The sequence below is a fragment of the Dermacentor albipictus genome, chromosome 10 (assembly GCF_038994185.2).
Source record: "Dermacentor albipictus isolate Rhodes 1998 colony chromosome 10, USDA_Dalb.pri_finalv2, whole genome shotgun sequence".
Lineage (NCBI taxonomy): Eukaryota > Metazoa > Arthropoda > Arachnida > Ixodida > Ixodidae > Dermacentor > Dermacentor albipictus.
In genome coordinates, this window is record NC_091830.1 from 25,855,914 (window position 1) to 25,883,839 (window position 27,926).

At 43.1% G+C, this 27,926-nt stretch overlaps 1 long non-coding RNA gene across 2 annotated transcripts; it reads left to right on the forward strand.

Moving 5' to 3' along the window:
• On the forward strand, positions 1-27,755 carry LOC139051013 (uncharacterized). 2 transcript variants are annotated; one of them, XR_011509192.1, is made up of 6 exons: positions 22-86; positions 139-318; positions 7,530-7,751; positions 22,202-22,385; positions 24,401-24,548; positions 27,326-27,755. It is a non-coding gene; the product is annotated as an uncharacterized lncRNA (long non-coding RNA). The 2 variants fall into 2 exon arrangements; XR_011509191.1 differs by having other exon boundaries at positions 1-318; positions 27,326-27,617.
• The last annotated feature ends 171 nt before the right edge of the window (positions 27,756-27,926 follow it).

Consider the following 27,926-nt stretch of genomic DNA (forward strand, 5'->3'; position numbering starts at 1 on the left):
GCAGCAGCAGCGGCGGCGTACAGACGCGTCATAACCAACTTGATCTACCTTTCGCAGGAGCAGGACAAGCTCGCTGCCAGCATATTGTAAGGGCTCCGGAACATATCTGCTTTCGTGCATTACCAATCCTGAAGAAAGGCCAGTACTTCAGGTGCAGCGGGACTCACGCCTGCTGCCATCTGTTTTCGCTGACCGGAGACTACTCCTGGGATTATCGGCTTCATCGAGGGGGCGGCATTCCTGTGTGCCGCATTCACTTTGGCAGCAGCAGCGGCGGCGTACAGACGCGTCATAACCAACTTGATCTACCTTTCGCAGGTTGGTGGTAATTCTGTTCCTATTTGTGGAAATATTACGCCGTGCCGTCGCTGTTGCTGCAACGAGTGTATTGCTTATTGCCTGCTTGTCGCCAAATTTGTGTTTGCCGGGACACTCTCGTTTCCCTGGTGCTCTCTGTTCTGTGAATTATGGCTAACACGGGTACTCTCGGGAACGTTCTCACGGCTTTTGGTGAAAAGCAACCGAATAGCTTAAAAGAGGTTGTGAAAGTGTTAGGCGAGGTACTAGGGAAGCTTGACAAGTTCGCAACTGACATGACGAATGAAATTGCAGCCGTGCGAACATCAAACACTGATATCCATTCTGAACTAGAGGGAATACGAGGGGCCATGGGTTTCATGAATGAGAATTTTGAGCAGTTCAAGAAGGATGTCGCGGGGCTCCGCCGCGAGGTGACCGAAGTCAAAACACAGAATTCTCAATGCCAGTATGAAATTAAGCAGATGCAGAAGGCACTATTGGAAGCTAAGAAAGAAATTATCGAGCTCAAGCAATACAGCAGGAGCCAGAACGTAGAAATAAAAGGCATACCAGTGGTGCCTGATGAGAATCTGCGCAAGTCAGTGGAAAAGATGGCAGCATCCGTGGGTGTCGATGTTTCCGAAGACGACATTGACGTTGTGCACCGCGTCCGTTCAAAGGACAAGGATAGACCTAATGTTGTGTTGCGCTTTTCCACTCGTGCTGTGCGGGATAAGTTCTTCTCTGCAGCTAGAAAGGCAAGGCTTACCACAAGAATGCTTGGCTTCGAAGAATGCAATCCGGTTTATGTTAATGAGCATCTCTGTATTGAGAACAAAGTACTATTGAGCAAAGCACGTCAACTGCGCTTAGAAAAAAAATGGAAGTTTGCCTGGGTTTCGCAAGGAAAGATCTTCATGAGGAAGACAGAAACCTCAACTGTTTTGAGAATTGAAAGTGATAGCGACCTGGCTCAAATTGTATAGTTTCTTTTTTCCTTGTGCATATCTTCTCGTTGTCTTTCTGTTTTATAATGACATTTAGTTGGGATCAAGTAGATCAATTAATAAAACACCAAGATGTGTTCTCAGTTTTTCATTGCAATGTGCGCAGTATCCAAAAAAATCTGAACTTACTGAGTGCCTACCTATCAAAGCACACATTTCTTTTTGACTTGATCGCTATTACGGAAACCTGGCTCAAAGATAATGAATCACGATTTATACCAGGCTACAAACTTTCCTCTCTGCCAAGAGTTTCAAGGGCACGAGGAGGTGGTGTTGCCTTCTTTATAAAAGAAAGTATTGATTTTGAAGTCCTTTCTGCCCTTACTATCAGTGACCCTACCATTGAGGCACTTTTTATCAAAATTGAGTGTGGTACAACGGTCGGTGTGGTGTACCGGCCTCCCAGTTCTGCTGTTTCAGTTTTTATTGAGAAACTTGAATCAATTATAGAAATCTTAACCTCTAAAAAAAGTAACCGTGTTGTAATTGTAGGAGACTTTAATATAGATGTGTCTGGAGAAACTAACAATTACACCTTACTTCTACAGTCATATAACATATGCAATCTTATAACAGAGCCAACGCGTATCACAGGCAGTTCAAGCACTTTAATAGATCATGCCCTTACGAACATCCCATGTAACAGATGGGGTGGAACTTACCTAGATCCAATAGCCGATCACATGCCCATATTTTTAGCTGTCAAAATCGAAGGAAAGATATCTGCGAACATATCTGGTCATGAACGGCAGAAAAAGATTGACTATCAATTAGTTCGCGAGAACCTGCGGCAAGTAAACTTCTTGGACACCTATGATACAGACATAAACAAAGAATATACAAACTTCTTTACAGTTGTCCAGAGTGCCGTCTTGCAGAGCACCACACACAAGTTCTCTGGTCGATATGTTGCACCTATATGCCCATGGATGACTCGCGACATCCTACGCATACTAAAAGAGAAAGAAAAATGGCATGAAAAGTGGAAACGTACTAAAACCAACAATTATTATCTAAGCGAGTTTAAGCGTTTCAGGAACCTGTAGGTGTCTCTAATGCGTAAAAGAAAACAAGAATACCACTCTTCTCTCATCATTAATGCGCAGGGCAACTCAGGTAAAATTTGGAATATTGTAACAGGTGCAGTAGGGCTTCGTTCAGGGCAGCGTATGTTGCCTGATGTACTTAACCAGGAAACAGTTGATGAATCTAACGAGTATTTTGTAAATATTGGACCGCAACTAGCAAGCCAGCTTCCTCAAGTCACCGAATGTACGCAGCCTATCAAATCAGTGGTGAATACTATGGTAATTGAAGATATCACTGTGGATGAAATAATAACAGTTGTTAATGGGCTAAGAACTAAGGCTGCTGGGCTTGACCAAATACCTGTTAAGCTAATTAAGGACAACATTGACATATTAGCGGGTCCCCTCCTTCACCTATTTAATCATTCCCTTGATTCCGAAACATATCCCTCAGAATTAAAAATCGCAAAAGTAATTCCGATTTATAAGGACGGAGATCACTCTAGTCCATCAAGTTATCGGCCGATTTCTATTACTAGCGTGGTCAACACAGTGTTTGAAAAGATACTCGCTGTGCACATAAACAAATTCGTATCGAAATACAATATACTGAGCCCACACCAACACGGTTTCAGACCTCAGAAATCAACTTCCTCCGCTGTTTTCACCCTGACGCACCTACTTAATACGGCTCTGCAGCAGAATAAAATTGCGGTCGTTGTCCATCTCGACATAAAAAAGGCCTTCGATACAGTTGACCATCAGATACTACTGAACAAGATTAACAATCTAGGGTTTAGGGGCAAAATCCTGAACCTGCTTCGAAGCTACCTTAGTAACCGCAAACAGCAAGTAATACTTATAAACTATACGTCTACATTACAAACTGTACTAACTGGTGTGCCACGGGGTTCCGTTCTCGGGCCCATGCTTTTCTCACTTTACATAAATGATTTCCCTGCAACGCTTAGGCATTCACAGGCTTTGATGTATGCTGACGACACCGCTCTTCTATTTACTGGAGACAGTCTGTCCGATATACAGGATAAAATAAATGCAGAATTAGATAATGTTTTTAAGTGGTTCACGTCCAATGAACTGACCCTTAATCTTACTAAGACTAAGTATACAGTTTTTCATTCCAGGAAGAAAAAGCTCAATACTGAAATACTGGACATATCATTACGTGGCATTAAACTACAACAAGTTGTCTCCTACAAATATTTAGGCATTTTCTTTGATTCAGACATGCACTGGAAAACTCACATTAAACACCTTTGTTCTAAGCTAGCTTACGGATGTTACATTCTTCTTAAGGCTCGTGAATGTTTCGGATATCCTGTCCTTCGCATTCTGTACTTCTCCTTCATTCAGAGCCACATATCGTATTCTATTGACTCATGGGGAAACACCTTTCAAACTTACCTTGAGCCAGTATTCAATCTGCAAAAACGCGCATTAAGAATTATTACCTCATCTAAGTGTACACAATCCAGTATGTACTTGTACAGCTCATTGCATGTGTTGCCAGTGCAGGCATTGTATGAATTGAAAATTGCTGAGGTAATTCATAGTATTATCGAAAACAATAATCCACTTCCAATTACCTTGTTTAAAATCCCTTTACGAAATACAAGAGCTGCAAGTAATCAGTGTTTTAATTTGCCCCCATGTCAAAATCAGTACGGGAAAAGGCTCGTGGAATTTAACGGCGTACTTATTTGGAATTCTTTGCCAATACATATAAAAGAAGCCCGTAACTTTAGGTCTGCTGTGAGAAAATACTTTTTTGAAAATTACTGTCGATAAAACGAACCTACTTTAAATTTAGATTCCTGTCTAAGTTGTACATATCAATTGCTCGAGTTGTGAATGTCATTGTCATTGTTAAGTATTATGTCTGTTTTGTTGCTCGCGCGCGTTGAGGATAAAAGAACGCTGAGTTATATTTACATTCGTGTCTGAGTTATCTATGTTTATATTACTATTATGTAATATGTCTGCTGCTTTTGTGTGCTCGCGTGTTGCGTTTTATAGCCTAAGTTCACTATGGACCCGAGACTAGCCAATGGCTATGGGTCCAGTAAGGCTTTCGTATTTTGTAAAATATGATGTAAATAAAGAATGAATGAATGAATGAATTATCGAGCCTTCCTGTAGTCCCTGGGCTTCTCCCGTCGTACTTGTCAAAAAGAAGGATGGGACGTGGCGTTTTTTATTAGATTATCGCCACCTGAACAAAATCACGAAAAAGTACGTGTACCCTTTGCCACGTATTGATGACGCTCTAGACTGCCTCTACGGTGCCACTTATTTTTCTTCTATCGACTTACGGTACGGATACTGGCAGGCTTCCATCGACGACATGGACAGAGAGAAGACTGCATTTCTTACCCCTGACGGCCTTTATCAGTTCAAGGTCATGCCTTCCGGCCTCTGTAACGCGCCCGCCACCTTCGAACGAATGATGGACTCTTTGCTTCAGGGGTTCAAGTGGTCCACCTGTTTGTGCTATCTGGACGACGTCATCGTTTATTCACCCACATTTGACACGCATCTAGACCGCCTTTCAGCGATTCTTAACGTGTTCCGCCGCGCCGGTCTCCAGTTGAACTCGTCAAAATGTCACCTGGTGATCTAATAAAGGTATCGGTAGTCATTTTAGAGCATCGTACACACGAACACCGCTCCGAAAGCGGTAGCAAAACGCACAAAACCAGCGAGTGAGCACCGCAAGGAACCCCACCAGCCGCTACCATAGCTACCGTAGTGGCCATATTGCTCATTGCGTAACGATGATAATATTAGCATTGATTTTGCCAGCGTCATCTCTCGGTTGCATAGTTTAGTTCACAACGCCACCGCTACTCTCATTTCCGTCGCACTGTGGAAGGTGCAGTGTCCCATCTCTAAGTTTATATAGGTGCAGTCATGCAGGTGTTCTGCGATGCAGCGCCGAGCGAGCGTGAGCCGGCGGTCTGTCGTTCTCGATGCCGCCGACCGCCGTTGCGCCGCCGGTGGGCGCAAAACGCCGAAGACCGTCGGAGATTTCTTCCCCCATTTAAAATTGCTAAACGCCATGTATCCCACTCGTTATAGGGTCAACTGTCTTTGGTACGGTGGCATACCTACCCTAATACATATAACCAGGGAGTGCACTAAGCGCCCTCATAGGCCAAATACCAGTAACAGAATGGAGCAGTGGGAGGCACAGCTCGCCCGCTCCGACCTGGCAGGACAAAAGTCCTTAATTAGCCAGGTCAGGCAGGCGGCAGAGGCCAGTGGGGCCCTGGACTGAGAGGCTCCAACCACCCCTCCTTCAAATTTTTACAATTACAATAAAGTTTCTCTCTCTCTCTCTCTCCTTGTGGTTGGGCCTTAAGAATATCGCGTTTCATTGTGCGAGTACTTTACGTCTGGCTTTAGGAGAAACCATATAACATAAATACCTAATTTCTTCATACGACATGCACCAGAACCGTGACCGGTGATATCCAATAAACATAAAGCGGGTCGGTGATGGGAGGTCTAGGTTGGAAAAGTGCCTATGTGTCGTTGAGGATTCACTCAGTGAGACGGCGCGTGTCGAGGACATTCACGTTTTACAATGAAGTGCAAGCGACATTGGTGGTCTTTGGGAAATCAACAGGCCGGTGAAATTGTGGGCACAGCCAGACCGTCAGGAGGCCGGGAAGGTACGGGTCTGTGCGGGTTGTTGTAGAACCGCTCTGTAGGTCTGCTGGCAAGCTATAGAGTCGGGGGCGAACACCGAGACTTTTTCATTTACAACTGATGATTACTATGTATTTTGTGAACTGCTGCCATAGGTTGCCTAGATATATGGCGCATGACTGATTTCGGTAATCATTTTGGCAGTTTGCAACAAAGAAGAAGCGCTGGTCAGTGAACGACTACATCGACGCTGGAACTTCGACGCCAAACCTTTCACCCAGTGTAAAGTCCGAGGAGCTCGTTGTACAAGCGTGTAAAGCAATAACTGTGTTAGGTCGTACGTGTCGGTATAAGCGTGTGGCATTGAGTGGTTAATCACCATTAGAAAATGGTGATTCCTTCGGACCCAAATTATTTTAGGCCACCCACTGTGCAGCACAAATCAGCTGACCTAAGTACTAAACGACTAAATGAATGAATATGATAAAATAATAATGACCTCAATGCATCAATATGATAACTTCAATACATCTCACTCAAAATAAATACAAATTTTTCCAATTTGCATGGCACTTTCGTGTTTCGCAGGCCTTTTTTGAGGCTTGGATAAAAATTTTATTAGGTAGTAGGTACTTGCAGCAGAACGCTGGATTGTAAATTTTTCAGGATGGTCAACAATTTCCGCATTGACACTTTTGCTTTGAATAATTCATAGGTTTAATAACTATTCAATGAAGTAATTAGGCAACTTACAAAAAAATTACGTGTTACAAGCAACAGCAAACATTACCTTGGTTCTGTACAGCTATGTGGCACTTTTTCTAACCTTCGGCACACGTTGTGTGGGACACATGGTATACATATGAAATTAATTGTGCTTTAAACTGTGAAATCAAATATAGAATAATTGTTATTACAGAAATTGTACAGAAGTTCTTAATATAGGAAATTTTACAACAATATCTTAAAACTGGCAGGTACAATATTGTCACACATTAGGTCAGTGTGTCAAGCTTGAAACTAGAATTTTTTCAAAATTTACTTTTTGTTGGCTAAAGCTTCAAGCAATGTCAGAAAACAAGATTAGTAAGTACACTTCAAAGAGAGTTTCGTTTCTTCAAAGTGCTCTTTATTATGCCTGCAAGCATACTTGCAAAATGTGTGGAGCGGCAAGTTGAAGCAGAATGGTGCCTGTAGTTCCGAAAGTGTCAAATTAGAGACAGTCAAAATGACTTTTAGAGTGCTAGTTCCAACCATAAATGTCTCTTTTTTTCTTTTTGCCATCGAAGCATGACACTCAAAATAAAGCACCGATGCAAGTTACGCAGGCATGCGTTTGGTCACTTAGCCCTTTAACCATAAATTACGTGCTCTACTCAGCATGGAGGTTGTGCCAATAATGCCAATGAAGAGTCACACTTGCTGAACCCGATTTTGCGCTGATCTCATTGCCAGAGACAACTTGGCACAGCGGAGGAAGCACGGGCAATTGACGCAATCGCTGCATCTGCTGTCTTTGCAGCTGCCTTGGTAGCTTCCCTGGCGAGGCGACTATTTCGTCAAGCGGCTGCTGCTGCTGTTGCTGCAGGAAAGGAACCGCGGTGACAGCGCAAGTGAGTTACGGGCATCACATCCGCCAGGGGAAGCAAGCTTAAAGCCGCTGGTGCTCCAGGACTACGGCCACTTGGCACAGCGGAGGCAGCACGGACAATCGACGTATTCGCTGCACCCGCTATCTTTGCAGGTTGGCATTTTCTTCGTACAGTATCTCTTTCAACCCAAAATATTTCTGTTCACGCTGCCTTGACTGCTGCCAGGTTCTTAGCATTTTTTTTTCTCCTAACCATTTACATGTGTTGTACCATGGCAGATGCTGCTCGGTTCCAGGGGGAGCTAAGAAAAGAAATGAATGACTTTAAAGCAAGGTTGGAGCGTGAATTACGCAAAGAAATCCGCGAACCTAAGTCAAGCTTCGAATTGAACTTCGAATTTGATATAATAAAGAAGGAACGGGACGATCTTGTGCAAGAAAACAAATCAATCAAAATGAAGAGAAGCTTCTTTTGGACTGCGAAGCCTTTCAAAAGCAAGCGTTGAAGCTTGAGTAACGCATCGCTGCCTCCGAGCGGTACTTCAGAAATTGTAACCTCGAGGTGCAGGGTTTGCCTTTCACTCAGGGTGAAAGCATTCCTGACACCCTGAGTGAGATTGGCAGACTTGTTGGTGAGCCCATTTCGGAGTCAGATATTGACGTCTGTCACTGTGTTCCAGCGGAAAACTCCAACGTTTCCCCTAACATTGTCCAGTTCAAATGTCGACCTAAGCATGACGCTGTGCTCGAGAAGGCAAGAAAGTTGAAACTTTCGACGCGTGACTTTGGCCATAAGTCTAGCAAACCTGTGTTCATCAACGAGTACCTTTGCTCTGCTATAAAACAGTTGCACGGAATGGCAAACGCGCAAAAAATGCGACGAACTGGCGCTTTGCTTGGCCACGTAGTATCAAGGTCTATGCGGGAAAATAGGAAAAATCTCCTGTCTTGCACATCCGTAGCGCGCATGACGTAGAACAGATTGTGTAAACTGTTCCGGTTTGCGCGAGCCTGAGCAGTCTATCTCGAATGATAAATGTGTCACCGCGAGATGTCAGCAACATAATTAAAATCAACTCCGATGTATGTTTTCTTGCCTACGCCTTAACATTTGTTCGGCTAGACACGAAGAAGATGAGTTACGAGTTTTCTAGTAGAGTTTAGTTTCCACTTCAACGCTATCATGCTGACTGAAACATGGTAAACATGTGGCGAAGAAATTTACAAACCGGATGCATATCAGAGCTTCTTTGTAAATCGATCCCGTAGGATGGGTGGTGGGCTTGCTATCTTGGTTAAAGATATGATCAACTGTGAAGTTCTTTCGGAATTTTCGCTTATAAGCAACGAAGTTGGATGTTTAACTTTGTTATCACGCAATTATATTTATTCCATAGTGTACTGACTCCTTATTGCCGACATAAATACCTTTACTGAATTTCTAGACCACGTCTTCAGCTACGTAAGCGACATGTTCAATTTAATTCTTGGGGTCGACTTTCACATTGATCTCCTGAAACTATCTCCTGCGCAGGAAGCTCTTTTAATAACTGTGGAATTGAGTGGTAAGTGCAAGGTTAAGAGTTCAGGAGGAGATAGTTGAGGTTCAACAGAAAATTTTGGTCCCAGCTTCAGGGTGTCTCTCACATACCCAGTTCTGCTCCTGTCTCCTCACTGCGCTCGACCATTCTCTCGCAGTTACACGATGTGCCCACCGCTGGTCATTTGGGTGTCTCCCGTACGTACGAGCGTGTGCGCAGGTCATTTTTCTGGCCTATGCTATATGGCTCTGTTCGGAGCTACGCCGCTGCCTGCGAACTTTGGCTTTGGCTTGGTTTTGGCTTTTGACATTATACGTCCCGCTTAACAACTTTACATTAAGCAATAGTTGGGAAATTCGACGAAAAGTTGTAGTGAAAGAGCACAATATAGTTTTACGAAGCACTTAGTGTGATAAATGTGAAGAGCTCAAGCTAAGATTTTCAGCACCTGAATGTTGCTGAAGGCTGCCACCATCAGATGTTCGTCACTAAAGTTTAAGTATTCTGAATGCTTCGAGGAGTTTTCACGTACTCGCAGCCAGCTCCATAAAGCTAAACTACACATGGCGAGCATAATAACTTTTGAGGGCATCGGAAAAGCACGGATTCTCGACTTCACCTTTAAACAGTTCATAGAGTGCGGAATGACTACAAACATATTTCTCTAAACGGGTAGGCCAACATATCTACTGATGCAATAAACTAGACTTTATGTTGTGAAATAGAATAATGCTTACGTGGGACACTAGAGCTTATCAAGCATTACCGAGAAATGGGGAGCCTTGCACACTAACCAGTCAAAAGAATCCTGGTTAAATTAAGCTAATCGTGCACTAACTGGGAAACTTAAAAAACAATTACTTTGCGGACGACCTAATCAAATTCAGCTTTCATTAGTTTTGGGGCCCCGTCCGCATCTTTATCGGAAAACAAACTCCTCTTCAGACACAGGATGAACGCCTGTGACCTGCCATAGTTAATTTTGTTTTATATTTGTGCTCTTTATGTGTCGATTTTATTGCTGCCGTTGCAGTCTGTAGGCATACACTGCAGGTTAGAGCAATAAACCTCGGTTGTAACCATAACTATGGTTTAATGTATTTCTTTCTAGTCCATTTCCTTTCGTGCTGTTTGCTTTCATCATGTGTTGACGAATTGGCTGAAGCTTCTTTGTTAGCGTATGAATAAAATCAGGGGTAAACCGCAGCACGATAAAATTCTCTACTGAAAATCCCAGCATGGTCCATTATGTATTTTATGCTGGGCATGATTGAAAATGTGCTGAGTATGATGGGATTCATCGTGGGTATACTGGGTGGATAATGGGTGCAGTGGTGGATGGTGGGATGTATTGGTGAGACACGTACTGGGTAACTTGTCTGAATGGTGGGCGCGCTGAGTGAATGGTGGGTGTGCTGTGTGGACGGTGGGATACATACTGGGTAACCTGTGTAAATGGTTGGTGAATGATGAATGTGCTGGGCGGAACTGTGTGTGTGTGTAGGTGGATTGTAGGATACATATTGGGTGACTTGTGCAAATGGTGGGTGAATGGTGTGCATGCTGGGTGAATATTAGGTGTACTGGGTGAATTGTTGGATACATAGTGGGAGGCTAATGGGTGAATGTAACGACAGCGAGAAAATAATAGGTGGCTTATGGGATAGTAGTGACACAGTGATAATGGCAGGTTCATGATGTACTTTGAATCATCCATTTCCCAAATAGGATCACTGTTTCAATTGAGTCAAGCCACTCCCCCCAGATCAAGAAAGTCATCGACGCTACCTATGCATGCATACTTGTCAGCTGAAGTCTGCCGCCCTGTCTTGTCCCACCTCATTTGCTTTAGCCTTGTTCGCGGTAGTAACAATGTCAATGGAGCTGCATCGACACCAACTATGCCAAGGTTCTGCGTTAATTTCACAATTATTTCTCTACTATCCCCAGAATAACTGCCACTAGCGAGAATTTGAAGATTTGAGGAGCTTGAATTTCTGGTATTGATACATGAATACGAGTATTCACTGTGCTGTAGTAACTACAGTAGCGAGGAATTTTCTAATAAGCTTGCTTTTTTCTACCTACTTTATTTAACTTCTTCTTAAGCTATCCCCATTCATTCAAGTCGGCATTGTAGCAGTTGGGAGTCTGTGACTATTTGTATTATTTTTCACTTTCTGTCTGTATAGCATGGAGCACATAGTTAACTGGTGGGCAATGCAATCTATTGATGCCCTAATATTAAAGAAGCCCGCATTTTCGCACATCGTGCGAAATGGTCTGCTCGATCTTTCTATGCGGTTTGCTGGTTATTGCGATGTTCCTCATCAAATGAATTTTATTTCAACAGAACCACGCAGAACATATGGAACAAGTGCAATTTTAAGAGTGACAATGAACCAAATAGCTCTAATTCTACAGCTGTCAAGAGTTAATTCCACTACTTTGGGTCCCTTTCCATGCATTTGGTCCACGCAGTTGGCAGCCTTGTATTTATTCTGCTTGATGCTGTTCAGGTGAGAATGTGTTCCACCAGCGAACCTGAATTATAGCGCTATTAATCAGACGTTACTGCGCAAATGAATTGAAAGGAGTACATGCAATCCTAAAAGTATTTTTTGCAAATATACTAACGTCTAGAACAAGCATCATATGCACTGCAACTCGTGGTTTTATGTTGTGTATGCAAGTATTTATAGCTAAATATGATTTTACATGTACTTTCCACATATTAGCTTGTGTTAGAGCTACATGAAACAACCTCTCTTGTGACTTTGTTGTGACTTGTGGCTGACGAATTTGCCTTTGTTCTGCACTTATAGTTCTGTGGTGTCTTAAGCATTGTAGCAATGCGACAGCTGAAGTATTTCAGCAGTGCCACAGCTAGCCTGCACCCACTATTGCTAAAGTATGCTAACAGACACCTGTCGCCATATTTGTGGTTTCTGAGAACCATGTGTATCCACTAGGTGAAATTTGTCGTGTTGTTTGGAGTTTGCCGCTAAGTTAATATTAGTTTCGAGGACAAAATTTACACAGGGCGTGAAGGGAGACCTGACAACCTAACAAGTTTTAAGAGGAAGCTTTAGCTCGGGCCCAACTCCGACGCGGCCTATTCAAATACTTGTAAACCGAAAAAACGTTTTTCTGAGATCACCCCTGGACCGATTATGATGAAATTTGTTATATTTGAGAGAGGAAGTTAAATTTTAGTGATTGTTGGAAGCGGAATTTCGATTTATGGCTTGAATGTTGTTAAAAAGATTTTCAAATAATCGAAAGTTTGAAAAAATGGAAGCACCAAGTTTACAAATTGATAGCTCTGCGTCGAGAACAGATACCGCGGTTCTGTAAACGGCATCCATTAGAAAATTTGAAGCGGACAAATTCGGTATGTCATTTTACATCTTACCTGAATTTGTTACGTTGTTTACAAGAGTTCTGCAAAAGCTGTATTTCGTTATTACTAAATTTTTATATTCATGTGTAACATACCAATTTTGTCCGCTTTACATGTACTATTAGATGCAAATCGCGGAATTGCATTATTATTTTTTGTTGTTGAGTTACAGAGTTGTAAACTTGATAGTTTCGTCTGTGAAAATTTCTGATTTTGCTCATTCTTAATACACAATTTACGCCCTAACTCAAAAGTTCGAAACAAACAGTCACTAGATTTTAAATTTTTCTTTTAAATGCAACAAACCTCGTCAAATTTGGTGCAGTGGTTGCCGAGAAAAACAAATTCTGCTTTTACATGTATTTAGATAGGAGAACCCGAGCTAAAGCTTCCTCTTAAGGACTATTTTGATAGAACAAATAAGCATAATAACACTAGATGTGTGCTTATATTGTGCATAGGTTCTTTCAGAAGGAAAATGTGAGCTCTAATAGAAAGGCTAAAAATCAGGATGAACAGTATCTGCGTAAAAAATGGAAATAGGCACATGCTAACTTCTTTTCTTTGTGATCTAGAAAGGAATCATTTTTTCATGCATTGATAATGAGCATGCTAATGGGCAGTTATTTATTTATGTGGTATGCCTCACTGATTTCTCTTGCCAAATTTTCACTATGGGTAAAATCACATGAACGATTTTAATCCGTCCTGAAGCCCTACCACGGAAATGCACGACCTAGTCGGACGAACATACTGGTCCTCTCACTGAAATAGGGTGATTTCTTTGCTGCATATGTAAGTACTGGCCATTATGCTCTGCGTGCCATTGACCACACGTGGTAGAAATATGGCACACTGCCTCTGACACAAACTAGATGAATTTGGCGGTATCTTTAACCAAGGAAACCTCGCTTGCCTGCTCTATTTCTTCAACTCACTTGGAGACTATCCTGCATTTGCTGCCTACTTTATTGTTCGCTTGAAATGTGTGCATAGCAGTCCCCAAGCGAATTGAGAAAAGCACCCAGGCAAGGGAGATTTGCTCTAAGGTACCACCAAATTTCCCTTATGTCCGTCATTGGTAGTGTAGTCTATTTCTTCGGTCATGTGTATATTTGGTCAAATGTACATGAGGAAGACAGGCTGGCGCATCATCATGTGGCCAGGAGAACCCCATTATTCACTCAAGGGACAAGTATGCTCGTTGCACTTCACGATGCATTTACACGACTGGTGAGGCTTGCGAGATTTAGGTTGTAAGTCTTTTTTTCATTTATGGCAACTGATTGGTCAATAAAATCACTGAGGCACACCACTTAAAATAAGGGGGACATGTGTCCGCCCGCGCTGATTATGATTGCATGAAAAAAACGACTACCCTCTATATCACATGGAAAGCAACCACTCCTTGGTTATTTCTATTTTCGTACAAGTACTGTATATTAGGCTTTCGTAAATTTGTATTGCAACTTGTTTCCTTTTTCTTAAGGAACGCTTCTGCAGTAAAAGTGCACACGTAGTGTAAATATTATCTTTAACGCTTGCGTCAAAATAAACATTCAATTCATAGGTTTTCTGTCCTGTGGTCTTCTGTCTGTCACTTGTCTCGCACTCAAAAGTTAAGATGAACACACACCAACTTTCTTAGTTACTTGTCAGTTAGTGATGATAAACTTGAAATGTATTGAGTCAGAACATTCTTTTTATGTCACTTCCGCTCACTATAGTACCACTCCTATGGCTTTTTATGAAGTGGGCTAGTGTGCAATTCTGATCAGTGCAGCAGTTGCTCTAGTTGGGGATAACTGAACTTGAACATCATGACAAGCGCAAAGCACGCGAACACAAAGAGACACAGACTGGAAGTGCGCTAGATATCAACGGAAGGGTTTAATGCAAAAAACACCAACGCACATATTGCACAGAAACCTACCAAAAATTCAAAAGGTGAAGTTGTCACACGAGAGAATTCCAGTGTCGCTCGACATATGCTTTTTTCTTGTCATGTAAGGCCAGGCAAGCAGTGATCACGCATTTATCAGTTGCGGTGGTAATGCACAAGGTCTCAAAAATTTTTCTAGCTTGCTTCGCAAAATCGGGCAGGACGCGGGTGTCCTAAAGTGAGGCTTGCACGAGCACCGCCTGCCGTGACCTTCCAAATGTCCACCCTCAGCCAATGACTAAACAGCGGCGCGATGTCCTCTCAATCTTTCATTGAAGCATTGGGCAGATCTGGCCGACATAACATTTTCCACATGAAATTGGGATCTTGTACACAACACCCACTCTGCATAGCTCGAAGCATGTAGTGTGCTTTGTTGCACAGCCTGCCTCGGCAGCACCATTCACGACACTGTTCATGCCAGCATGCTTACCAGGCGCTGAGAAAATCAGCAGGATGCCGCATTTCCCGGCCACCTTCTTGAGGTTCTGTGTCAAGTAATGATTGTACGGCACAACCACAGACTGCGCCTTTTTTCCCGTTCAATGCGGCACCGTCAGGCACCCTCAATTCACCTCTAATTGGGGTTCCTGCTACACAAGCCTACAATTCTGCAAGAAAGCCAGCATTGTGAAGGTGTATCATTTGGAGCTGAAGGTTGCATGCAATCTCATGGTCAGACGATTTTTTGAGAGTAGTGTGAGTGTAGTTTTCTTGCAATAAGCCTTTTCACAATCTTAGAATGGGCCGAATCATGGCTAAGCACTCATTTTTGAACTTTCCATTGTACCAATAGCACACCTGACTGTCATGTAAAATGATAGGGAGATGGAGCAACTGAAGGTCCCCCTCTTCAGGTAACTCAGATGTGAATTTCAGCCTTTTGCCAGAGGAATCAAAACCACCAAGCACTTGGTTCACAAGCTGTTCAGAATGGTCCGACCGCATACCCTTTAGGACAACTTAGTAATCATAAACATATCTCAAAATTCGTGAAGCCTTAGCTGCGCATGCTGTGTCAAGGCATGTAAAAATACGTTTGTCACAAAAGTATAACACAACACTTAAAGAAGGAGCAATATATGATCCAGTACAAATCTCATCCTTCTAAAGGACCATGGTGTGATTAAAACTACTACTGCAGAGTACAGGTCAACATATTTCTTTCCAATGCAAGACGAAGGCCTCTCTCTGCGATCTCCAATTACCCTTGTACTCCACCAGCCGATTCCAACTAGCACCCGCAAATTTCTTAATTTCGTAGCACCACCTAGTCTTCTGCCTTCCTCTGCTGCGCTTCTCTTGTTACCTATTCTGTCACCCTAATGGTCCAACGGTTATCTAATCTGAGCATTACATGACTTGCCCAGTGCCATTCTTTTCTCTTAATGTCTACTAGAATATCGTTTATACCCGTTTGCTCTCTGATGCAAACCGCTCTCTTTCTGTCTCCTAAAGTTATGCTCAACCAACCAATGCTCAAGCCAGTGCACTGTTCAAACCAGTGCAACGTTGAAAGGCCTCAATACCAAAGTCATTGGTGTTTTCACGGACAGTACAGAAATGTTGGCTTTGCAGAATATAATAAAAAATTACTGCATCAGTAGAAAAGGGGTATAACAGCTGCAGAGGGTACTCATACTTGAAAAGAAAATTTAAAACACTCTCTGAATCGGGTACAGAAAGGTAAGGGTCATGCATTTGAAGCAACTTGAGTTGCATGTGCAAGAATGTGGAGAAGGTGCCTTGCCATGAATATTTTTCAGTTCTAGTCAGCCTAATTGGCATCCCCTCACTGTGTGTTTTTATGGAGAAAAATATATCCAGGAGAACCCTTTTTGCACCAGCTGTAGTCTTGTTGAGCCTTTCCAAGTTCATCTCATCCCATAGAGTCAAAGCTTTCTTCTTTATTTCTTTCTATGAGCACTTGACGGGGAGGAAATTCTTTGATATTGCTTGTTGAGCTGTTTCCGCGAAGACTACCGCAGGAAGCACCACGAATCAGCCCTCTTTATGAGACACCAGTAGTGAGACAAACAGAGTAATGATGAACGAAGAGTTCATTCAGACGACGTTGACTGTCTTATGTCTAGGTGACTGCATACTAATGCCAGTGTTCAGGTTTGGGACACCGTTAAGTTTTTGAAGAAAAGTAACTTAGCGCTACTGGTGTCTGATAAAGAGGGCGGATTCATGGCACTTCGTAAGGTAGCCTTCTCAAAAAAGCTCAACAAGTAGCATCAAATAATTTCATGCTCCTCAAGTGCTCACGGAACAAATTAAGGTGAAAGCTTTGGCTCCTTGCTCTAGCTCTTAAATATATTACTCTTGCGCAATGCTGCAGAGAAATACGAAATCATCTCTACCTATATTCTGCCAGAAAACTGTCTCGAATCGAAATAACTCGACGACAACGATTTTATGTGCTCGTTAGCTTGATGTTGATGGCGGCAATAATGAACTCCTGTTGCTACCGGAGTTATTGCACTCAATAAACGAACCCATATCTACACCGAGCGGGGAACCAAATCTCAATCCAGTCGAGAAAATACAAAGGTTAGGCAACTGCCTCTTTTACTTCGAAGGAAGCCAAGTAACGTTGGGAGGGAGGCGATTCTGCTGGGCAGTCGTGAAAAGCTGTCGGTACACACTCATATACTGAACTCACAACGCTAGTTCAAGCGGTCTAACAATATGGCTTTCTAAAACTCGAGGCATAGTGTATACTATAAACTATAAGTGTATGGATATAATAGTGCCCGTGATCGCACATAACCTCAAAAGTGTTATTGGAAGATAATGAAGGTTTCGTGATGAGCCTCGCGCGGTCAATCGGGAGGCGAGTGCGATTACCCGAAATGTTGAATACGAATTGAATAGTATTCGCTATTCAATTCGTATTTGGTAAACATTTTTCTCTTCGGAATTGCTGAATATTGATTTATGCTATTCGAATATAAGGCATGCGAACTAGCATACGTAGGATTCTACTGGGAGAAATATGACAAGTAGTGACGCTCGAATGCTTTCGCTGCTCAGGAACCTTTATAGTCGTGCTGGGCCGCGATTGCTGAGGCGTAGTTCCCGCACGAACCCATGAAGTGGCTGACTTTTTATCAGTACTTTCCAATCATTATATAAGAATTCCTCATCAATGTGTAGCTTACAATTTGTTTTCTTTATTTGGGCAAAACAACTTATTATTTAGGGAATCTTTACCTCTCCTTAAAACGATGCTCGTTGCTGCATGATTATACTTTGCTGCAATGAACAAAGCGCACCACGTGCGTCAAGTGACGTATGGTTTCTATGCCATGTCAGTTTCACTGTGTTCGTGCACACATGATTCACCGTTTTCACCACATTACGAAATCCTCAGTTGTCCTGATATCCAGTTAAAAACGGCCGTGCAAATGATAGAAATAAATATTGTGTTACTTTTCGAATGAAACCCCTACAATATTTATTTCCACACTTTAAAAATATTACGGTGTTTTACGTGCCGAAACCTCAATATGATTATGAAGCACACTGTAGTGGCAGGCCAGGGAATAATTTAGTCTACCTGGTGTTTCTTCACGTGCACCCAATGCCCGGTACAGAGCTATTTTTGCAATTCACGTCTATCAAAATACGGCTGCCGTGGCAGGGATTCGATTGCGCGACCTCGAGCATAGTAGCTCGACATTCAGATTTCCTAGAAATGAGAAAACTATTCGGTACTCCAGGGTCATTCTTCTCGGACATTGGCATTCGATTTAGTTAAATATTCCTGCTCTAGCAGGATTTGTAGTCAAGAGTAACGTTGTCTGTTGATGCAGTGTATTGGTTTTCTGAATATCGTATAACAGTTAACAACATTTGCAGGTCAATACTCTAGTAATGTTGCAGGCCGAAACGGCAGTTATGCCTGAACTATCCAGCTGCATCAGAGAGAAGTGCATTCCACGTTCGGTTATCGGCTTAAGAGTGGAAGTACTATGAACTTTAGTATGGGGATAAACATTGGCAGGAAATGCAGCTTGTGATAAGGGTTTCTGACTTCCAACAGTGCTATCTATGCTTTGAAAGGCACAGAACCAGTGTATAAAAAGGAAACCTCAGCTGCCATTCGGCATTCTCGAAACCTTGGAGAACGATGACGACTCTGGCGATCACCTGCTTCGGCTTTCTGGCCCTTCTCAACCTGGTGCCGTGGAAGGATCCGTCCAAAATCCGAATGTAACGCAGTGTGAAGCTGAGGCCCTTATGATCCTAGTTTGTTCTTGTTTCGAACTACTTCCGAGATTGAAATTGAAGGTGTTGTCAACTGAATTGCCAAATTTTTTATTGAAATGTAATCACTGTCAGGGGATTCCAGGTGATTACATTTGAACGACGTTTTACTAATTTCAATGGCAAAAAAAATTTATACATTTCCATAAAGAAATTTTATTCACTTCTAGGCTGTCACCTGTTTTGAACCATGAAATGATTTTAGCTCCCGTTGTGAGCGAGCTTCAAGTGACTTTGAGCCAAAAGTCAGAGTCGAACCATCATCGGGGCACTCGAACGAGAACACCCGGGCAAGTTGTGAGGACAAAACGAGATCATCCGGCAAACGAGTCAAAACTTGGGAAAATGCGCTCTCTAGCGCTCAGTATTTGTACAGGACTGCATTACGTACGCTAGTTGCTGCGCAAACGAGTTGAAAAATGCTGCTTCCAAGTTCCTCCTAATTTTTTTCTCAATAGCACTCAAGCTGTAACTGCTAGTACGCTGAGTTTTATTTATAATTTCCAATAGCGACGATCAAAAGGGAGATACAGAGGCATATCATACACTTCATTGTCATTTTTTGGCACTGTGCTTTTTTGAACGCCAGCGGTCTGTGAGTTCCGCGGCGTAAGCTTTGCGTCGCTTCGAGAGATGGTGCCACGCTGCGTGGTGCCTTCTTGAGGCACTTCTAGCTGGGCAGTGCGTACTGTCGTCCTGGCGTCTTTTGCTGCCTGTCGTGCTGCCTTCAGCCTGTTTCTTTATTCTAATTGGGCAGCGTTCATATTGACCATTGCACAGTATGACGTGGTGTGGTGGCGTAGAATGCGGTGTGCCGTCGCTAACATGCGCTACCCCCATTGTAATATTTTGTCTAGTATCATCTCCAACAAATTTGCTTTTCCGGTTGCCATTTCATGCTTACATCAACTCTCATTTACGGGAGAGCCAGGAATTTGTTTTCATGTCAAATGTACACGAGGAACCCAACAAGAAGAACAAGAAGTTATTTGTGCATTGTCTGTGCAATTAGTGCGCTTTAGTAGAAGCGCACATATAGCCCATCGTAAATCACTGCAGAAGTAATGGCTCTCTTAATATTGTTGCGCATCTCAAACCTTTCACTCAAGGAATCCGAAAAGGTAGAGCTGATTCCAAGGCGCGAGAACGATTCGCGGTGCTCGTACCCTACAGATAACACGTGTAGTAAAGCATGATGGCTGTCCGGAGAAGAATTGGGAGCGATGCGCATGCCACAGAAACGTGTTGTATATAGCACGTTGTGTCACCTTTGTGGCACCATGTCACTTTTGCTACGGGACGTATTGAACAGCATAAAAGCGGAACTGCGATTATGTAGCTAACGAAATTTGAATATGTGCAGATTACATCCATGCTAATGCATTTTCTGTGGCGTTATATAGCTTCTTCCTCTCGTACATTAAGGGGAGGGACGGAAAAAGCCCAAGTACATGCCCTGTCTGAAGTATTGCGACTCGAAAAGGAAAAAAAAGGGAGGAAGAAACTCTCAGCTGTAATGTGCGACAAATGATACCATTTTACCGCTCAGGTATTTGTGGCGTTTTTTTAAAGAATAAAGCACTCCTTCAGACACCTAAATCTGCTCGACTCTATGAACATTACATACGCAGGGAAGGAAAATCATTCGGCTACCTTAGTAGTAATCTTCATTATCTGAACTATCAGTATCTCGCATACTTCATTTTCGCAGATTTCCTCTTTGGGCAAATGCGTTGCAACGGAGGTGCGATGCGAATGATATTATAAGTATACCGAAGTGTACTGGAACAAATATTGCGTTTTTGGCATAGTGCTTCGACTTCTTGCAAGGTTACTAGGAAAACATGATTCTCAGCCTCATTTATGCCGCGTTTCATATGCCGTGTCAACTTGAGCGCGTTCTTCATATTGTAGCGCATAAAAGTCGAATAAGTGCGGAGAATCCAACGACTGGTGCGCTAAAAATAAAAAAGAGAACAAAAACCTAAAGGAAGTGTAGACCTAGCATATACACATGAGTGCTTATTTTTGTATTATCTGTCCAGTTAGTGCTTTTTTACAGCGAAGTTGTATATTGCTACCCGATTCCTCCGTCCATCGGTCTCTCTCCTGTAGGCTTAAAACTGCTTTGGTGCAGCCTCATGCGCATGCGCGAAAACAAACAGGAAAGGTTTGCGATTGGCTGCGTCAGTAGTGACGTCGTCACTCTCCGTGGCAGCCGAGCGCGCGCAGCAGTTTCTCTCCGGCGCCGAAATGGGTAGGCTATGCGTCATACGTACTCCTGAGGAACAGGTAGCTTTCGATCAGCAACACCGCGAGCAGAACCGGGAACTAGCACGTCTGCGCCGTGCCGATGCTGCAGCCCGAGCACAAGAACAGGCTCGTGCAGCCGAGCGAAGGCAGCATATACAGCAGCCTGATAAGCTGTTGTTTATTTAACCTTCGGGAATAACCAAGTGATACACACCGGGGCCGCAGATTTCAGCTTCGCTGGTTAGCCATTCGTACGGTGTGCTCGCGTGGGGATTTTTTGCTGAAGTGCCTGCCGCCACTTTTTGTAATTTCGCTAATCCCCTTCATCGATGTGGTCGCGACCATGCCCATAAATAGCCTGACCACGCAGTCTTTCTCAATGCATTTTGCCTGAAAAAAAAAGACTTACCTCGTCGTAGAAAGTTCGGTTTATATAGAGGAAAACACCGCACATGCGCCTACTATTGTTCTTGACTATCGTACAAGCGAAAGAGGTAAACAAAAGCCTGTGTCTGCACGGCAGATGGTGGCACTGCCCGGACTAGTCACGTAAAAAACGTGGCCAAACCGCGTTGTCTTCTGCTCATCCTCCTCGAGGCGTTTCTCTCCTTGATCGCTGCCTGGTGCTACCGTTTACGGGCATTGAAAAGGCAGGTTCCGTGGGAGTGAGAGTGCTTGTAAGGAAGAGGTAGTGGAGTGGTGCGACCTAGCTGGGCACGTGTCATGAACATAGGCGGCGATTGCGTTGGTGTATGGCTGGCGCGCTACATTGCGCAATGATCTCCGCCGCATGGCTTTGCGTAGAGGTGGCTGTAACAAAGGTGTGGCCGTAGCAGAGCGTGCAGAGTGCTGATGGTTTCGCGGGCACTGTGTTCTCGCCGCTCACTTCGCTTTGACGTGAAAGGCAGCACGAGGGCCTGTTCGCTCGCCGCTGCTGCCGCGCTTCCTCGCGGCAGCGTTTTGACAGTGAGTGTCCGCGATCATCGATTGACATGTGTTTGTTTGCTTCTACGCGCGGGACACCCATGCCTGTAAATTTAGTTAGTAAGCGAATGTTTACAAGTTTATACTGCCGTAAAGGCTACTAATTTGCTGTCACAATCAATTTTATCACCTTATGGTCAAAACGGCGACTTCTGTCGGCTGGAAGCAAATTTGACCATAATTTTTTTCTTCTACGTGATTTCAGGCTCGGAAGACTCTCTCTTAGTGATACAGGATGTCAAAATCACCGACGCAGAACTCGGGAAGACAGCGCAATTTGTCGTCAAAGCTCAAGTAAAGGAGGCCTTTGGCGACAATCCCATACTGGAAATTTCTTTCGCTGAACCTGACGGAAGGCTCGTGCAATGCGTTCACCTGATTATCCCAGAGTGAGTTTGCAATAGCATTGCTTTTTGCCCGGTGACCGATGCGACAGTAGCTCGTAACTGAGTGTGAATCACCGGCTTTAAATATTGTGAGGCGATTTGGTCACTTGGTCGCCATGTTTGACCTCTGCCTTCTGTCTTGTTCTGATTCGCCTCTTTCACAGCCGCGGTATCCTACTTTAGTTGCATCTGCTCGCGCTCAGTACCATATAATTTTATATATAATACCTATAGACGAATAGTAGACTGCTTTGCTGTCCTTCAGAATATTCCGCTTGCTTAGCTGTACAATATCTACAGACAGTAAAGAAACACGCTTCACTAGGACATCTCTGTCGCTCTGTTCAGAAGTAGTACTGACCGAAAGCACCGACATTCTTCAACGAGATGTGTGACGTTATAAATCCTTACAAGGGTCGTACAGGGACTCTGGACTTCATTTAAAAATGCCGGTGAACCGTATGCAGACAACACAAATATCTTTTGGACTGCACGCAGAGTAGTATAAATTTTTATGAGGGAACACACTGAGAATGGAACATAGACGCAAGCGTCACCCTATCAAATGACGGTCACACAAGGAAGCGTTTCCGCTCTCTGTGCTCTGTCTGCACAGCGCTTTTAAAGAAAAAAAGACGGAATTTTAAAGAATCACCAAGCATCCGTTTATGTAAGACTTAATACATGGCATCCAAAATTTTGTCCTCCCGTTATTATTATATCCGTGCAACAGTAATCGTACGAGTGCTGAGCAGGCACCATAGCCACAATGTCAAATACTGAATCATGCTTTCAATATCGGCAAATAGAAACCTACTTTATTCCGTAGTTTTGGTCACCACTTACTACGTTTTGAGGTTACCAGCTCATGCAGGCGTGCAGGGCTTGAGCCAAGGTATTTTAACAAATGTAATTGGTTTACACAGCAGTATTGGGCGCATTTTCGCGCACCTCTGTAGTGGCACAATTTTTTCTCTACTTCGCAAGCCTTCGACATCTGCATGAAGACATGTCAGTTGCCACTTAGCAGTGTTTCGGTACCTTTATAAGCCGTAGAAACATGCTTATAAAATTATCCGAAATAACGCAAGTGCGAACGTGCGTGCCCTGTACTTTTATTGTAGGCGTAGTATGCTAATAAAACGCACGAACGTTTTTGTGCCTACATCCTTATTTATATAGCCCGTTTTTCCCATACCAGCCTGTCACTTAGGTAATTTCACAATCCACTTGTCTCAGTTCCTTCACACTAGCATTAGCCGTTGATCACTGCATAAGTGTTGCCATATGCATGAAACATGCAAAACATTGACGGAACCGGCACATCGGACGTGATTATCTGGTGCCACAAGCTCACATGAAACCAGCAAGTTTTTCCGCTAGAGCTTCTGACGATCTGGGTGGACGCTGAAGTCTGCGGGAGTAGGAAATATTTTTCCGGCATGTAGGCGTACTGTCACTGCAGCGGTAAACGTCAAAAATGAGATATGTCATTAAAAAAAGTTAGACATTTAGCAGAAAACCAAAGCTGTGAGAGCGTTCCGAGCCTAGGAGATTTAGATTATCAGTCCAGCACCACAGACACTGGCGCCACAGGACAATTGCAGATGCGGTGAAGCAACGGGGTGAGAGAAATCGATATTTCATATCGTCTGACCTCCGTGACAAGCTGCTAGCAATGGTGTCGATTAAGAAGATTTGCGACAAAATTTGGCTGAACAAAAAGTTTGGAGAACGCTAAAGCTTCGCCTTTAAGAGTGGAACGCGATAATATTCAGAGATTCCTGACTGCAACAGCTGTCTAAGAGGAGGCATATACAAAACGTGCAGTGTATATGTGTCGCTGCTTTCAAACTGCACAATTTGTCGAAATTACGTTGTGATCAAATAAAAAGTTTCTTGCGTCGTTGTAGAAATTGCGGCTACCTTTATCAAAGAGATATTGCCATTTCTTACAAAGAAGCTTAGGCTTCCTGCTGTCAATGTTGCGTGTTTATCCCCACTTCTCTGAATAATAGACAACTGAAGCTTTGTGGTGGTGACACGGAGTATGAGAAACAGGTGACGGCTGAATGGAACAACAAGTGTCCTATTGAAGAAGGCACATATTCTCCACGTCTGTCCATCTATCTTCCTGATATGAACTTAGCCAAGGAATGCATTGGGGTGAGTGGAATCTTCATACCCGTGTCTTCCATACATAAACTAAAAATGTTAGGTTCACCTGTATTTTTCGATCACGTGGCTGATGAAAGCTCTCGCGGGCTTTGCTGCACAAGAATTCATTTACGCAATAAGTACAGTGAAATTTGTGGCATCACTCTGATCTGATGGTTGAGAGATAAATACTGAAAGGAGCTGTCGCTTTTCCAAACATACTTTTCACGTAGCAAGCTGGCACTCTCGACTAACTCACCTCGTATTTTTTGGATTGGCTTCAGGAATTAGGTTAACTGAAATGATATTGTTCTCAAAAAGGAGGTCTGATTCTGTCTATTGGTAAACGCCCAATTGAAGACAACTGCATCATATTTTACGAATTTATTATGTAATTTTTTGACAAGACAGTGCGTTATCTATGATTGAGTAATATATCGCCTAAGTTCTGACGTTATGACCATCGTCTGACGTATCAACGCCCCATAACTGATATTAGTGAATACTTCACGTTACATTATGACCTGGATATACTTCTTTAATGGTTCTTGTAGTGGCAGATGCAAATGAATGCATCAAAAACAAAGTTAATGAGATTCATCAATGGGGTAGCTAATATGCTCACGCTCACATGAAACACTAAAAAAAGACACAATTCTGATACCGTAGAGGCAGTAGAACATTTCCTGTACTTCGATGTTCAGGCTACTATTAGCTTATCATGACATCGACGTGTTGACTTCATTTTCAACAGCACGTGCAGGATATTCATTCTCACTCATCAGAGAATCCACCGTGCTAACTAAGGCACCAAACTTCTTGCCTTAACGCGTGACATACGAACACACTTAAAACATGCTTAAATATATTGAACCCTCACCAATGATATGTAATATACGAATTGGAAGCCTTACATGTATCGGTTAGGTTCATCACCAAAAACACTCTTCCAATTAAAGCATTTCAGCTATTAAAATGAGTCTTGATCCGCCATCACTGGAGACTACAAGGGAAACATTACTTCTAAAAGCTTTTACAAACTTCATCATAATACAACTAACTGAAAAACAATATTATATCAAATGGTGCACATTAATTTCGCATGAATTCATTGCGACATGAAAGTTCAGCCTCCCTTTGCACGGACAGATGTAAGGCCTCCACGATGCCGCCCGAGCTCTCGCACACCGGGTGTATCATCGTTCTCCTGACACTTCCAATCCTGACCAGCCCTGTGTTCTGCATCGCGGTCATGCGCGGGAGCGAATGGTCACGATTAGAGAAATACTCCTCCACTACCGCAGAAAATGCTACCCCCCTCCCCACCCCAGCACACAAAACCCTGAATAACTCTCAATCCACCACTTGGCGACTACTTCAGACGCGAACTTCCCCGAAACCCGTGCTATACAACCGCATTTACCCCGATGCATGCTCTCCACTCTGCAAAGCGTGCGAGGCCCGCGCTGACTTCGATCACATTATCTAGCAATGCCCCCAAGCCTGAACCACCAACACCTACCGCACTAACACTTCACGCATCATAACTACGGCCGAGCAATGGGAGATTTTGTTGCTCAGCTTGGACCCAGAGAAGCAGCGCGGGGCTGCCCGGACGGCCGAAGGCACAGCCAGAAAGCAAGGACTGGCCGCCGTCTGAGGAAGGGGGGACTGGGGGTTAGTCTCCCGTCCCCCGCCACCACTGGACCCCATAAACGACACAATAAAGCTTTACCTCTTTCGTAAGAATGATTAAACCAACCGCAGCTGAAGAAGTATCTGCCCCTTTGATGTTTTGCTATACCATGTAGTATCAAGGACGAAACGTGTTCATTTTCCCATGTTGTTTGATTTCATTTGTGAGGGCAATTTTAGTTTTTTACAGGTAAAGGGTATCTCTGAAATTAGTTCGAATGAGTACACCATAAAATGATCTCTCTTTTAGTTCCAAATTAAAATAACATTCCGCATTTACTGTTGCTTAATTGGCGTACAAATTTCACTTCGAGATCAATATATTTTTTCTTCGCATTGTTTGAAACGTGGGCCTCTGCATATGTCATCGCGTATTGTGTGATGGCGCTTTAATAGCCGTCGGCGATTGCCAGCGATTTTCTTATATTTATCAGTTCCCCTCGCATTCGAAATTCTTTCTGAAAATCTCAGTAATACATTTGCAACACTTAAAACGTTAACTAAGCCGGTACCTTTATGAACGGCTTACATTTGTTTATGTCCATTAACAAACGCACTACTGGAATATATCACAACGATGGCACGCACGTGCTATTTCTTTTACATCATGACAAACCCTGACACTTCTTGCCACAAACCCTGCTACACATTTAACACCAAAGTTTTGAGAGTGTGCTGAGCGTATTGCATTCAGTTCTAAAGTGATAATACGAGATTAAAGGTGCTTACTTGTCTCTTCAAAGGGCAGCGAGAAAGGCAGCGCTTGTGCAATGCGCCAGCAAAGCTGGCAAACTCGCTCCGAGGCCGACCATGGCGACCTAACTAGTGTATCAAAATTTTTCGTTACTAGACCATTCTATATGTGGCGCAATTCTCAAAACCTTTCGCTCACAAGTTTCTTTTTTTTTGCCTTGGGATAACATACTCAAATAAAAATATGTCCAATGTCAGAGTTTGATGAAATGTGTACTTAAGAGTAGTTTTAGCGCAGGAATTTCTCAAGGACAGTGCCCCAGTTTACAACGTTTCTAGCCGTACCTAAAATTAAGCTCCACCAAGTGTCTGATTTTCTTTTTGATGTTCACTTTCAGGATGGCAAATTTATCGTCACCCTCACGGTCACAGATCAAGGAAAGACTTTGGATTGCGTGTCCTTCCCTTTATCAATTGATGGGCGCTCCGGAAGTCTTCTGCCTTCCAAAAATGTGGTTCCGCTTTAGAGTGGTTACCCTGAGAATACGAATACAAGTGACAAAATGTTTACCTATAGATAACATGTACGTTGAAAACATAGCAGTCTGACATTTGTGTCAGTGTGCTCTTAGTGACACGAATAAATGCTTAATACAGTATCTGATAAATGCGGAGTATTGTCTCTTAATTTCACTATAAGCGAATCCTTTATCTCGACATTCTATACTGTGAAATTGAGATCTCGGAAACACACATGAACCCAATTAAAGCAAAATTGCCGTGCAAATCGATAAAAAAATGAGATCAAGCAGGCATCGTGAGGACGGATGGCATGGTACTCTTTGGATGCTTAGGTTGGAGTGTTACTAGAGTGATTCATATTTTTTCTAGGCATAAACTTTATCCCGTAGTTTCCTTGTCCCAGTGCGAATTCATTTGAGTGTCATCTCTGCATCACTCCGAGAACAAATAAACAATACATTTTCAGTTTCAATTTTT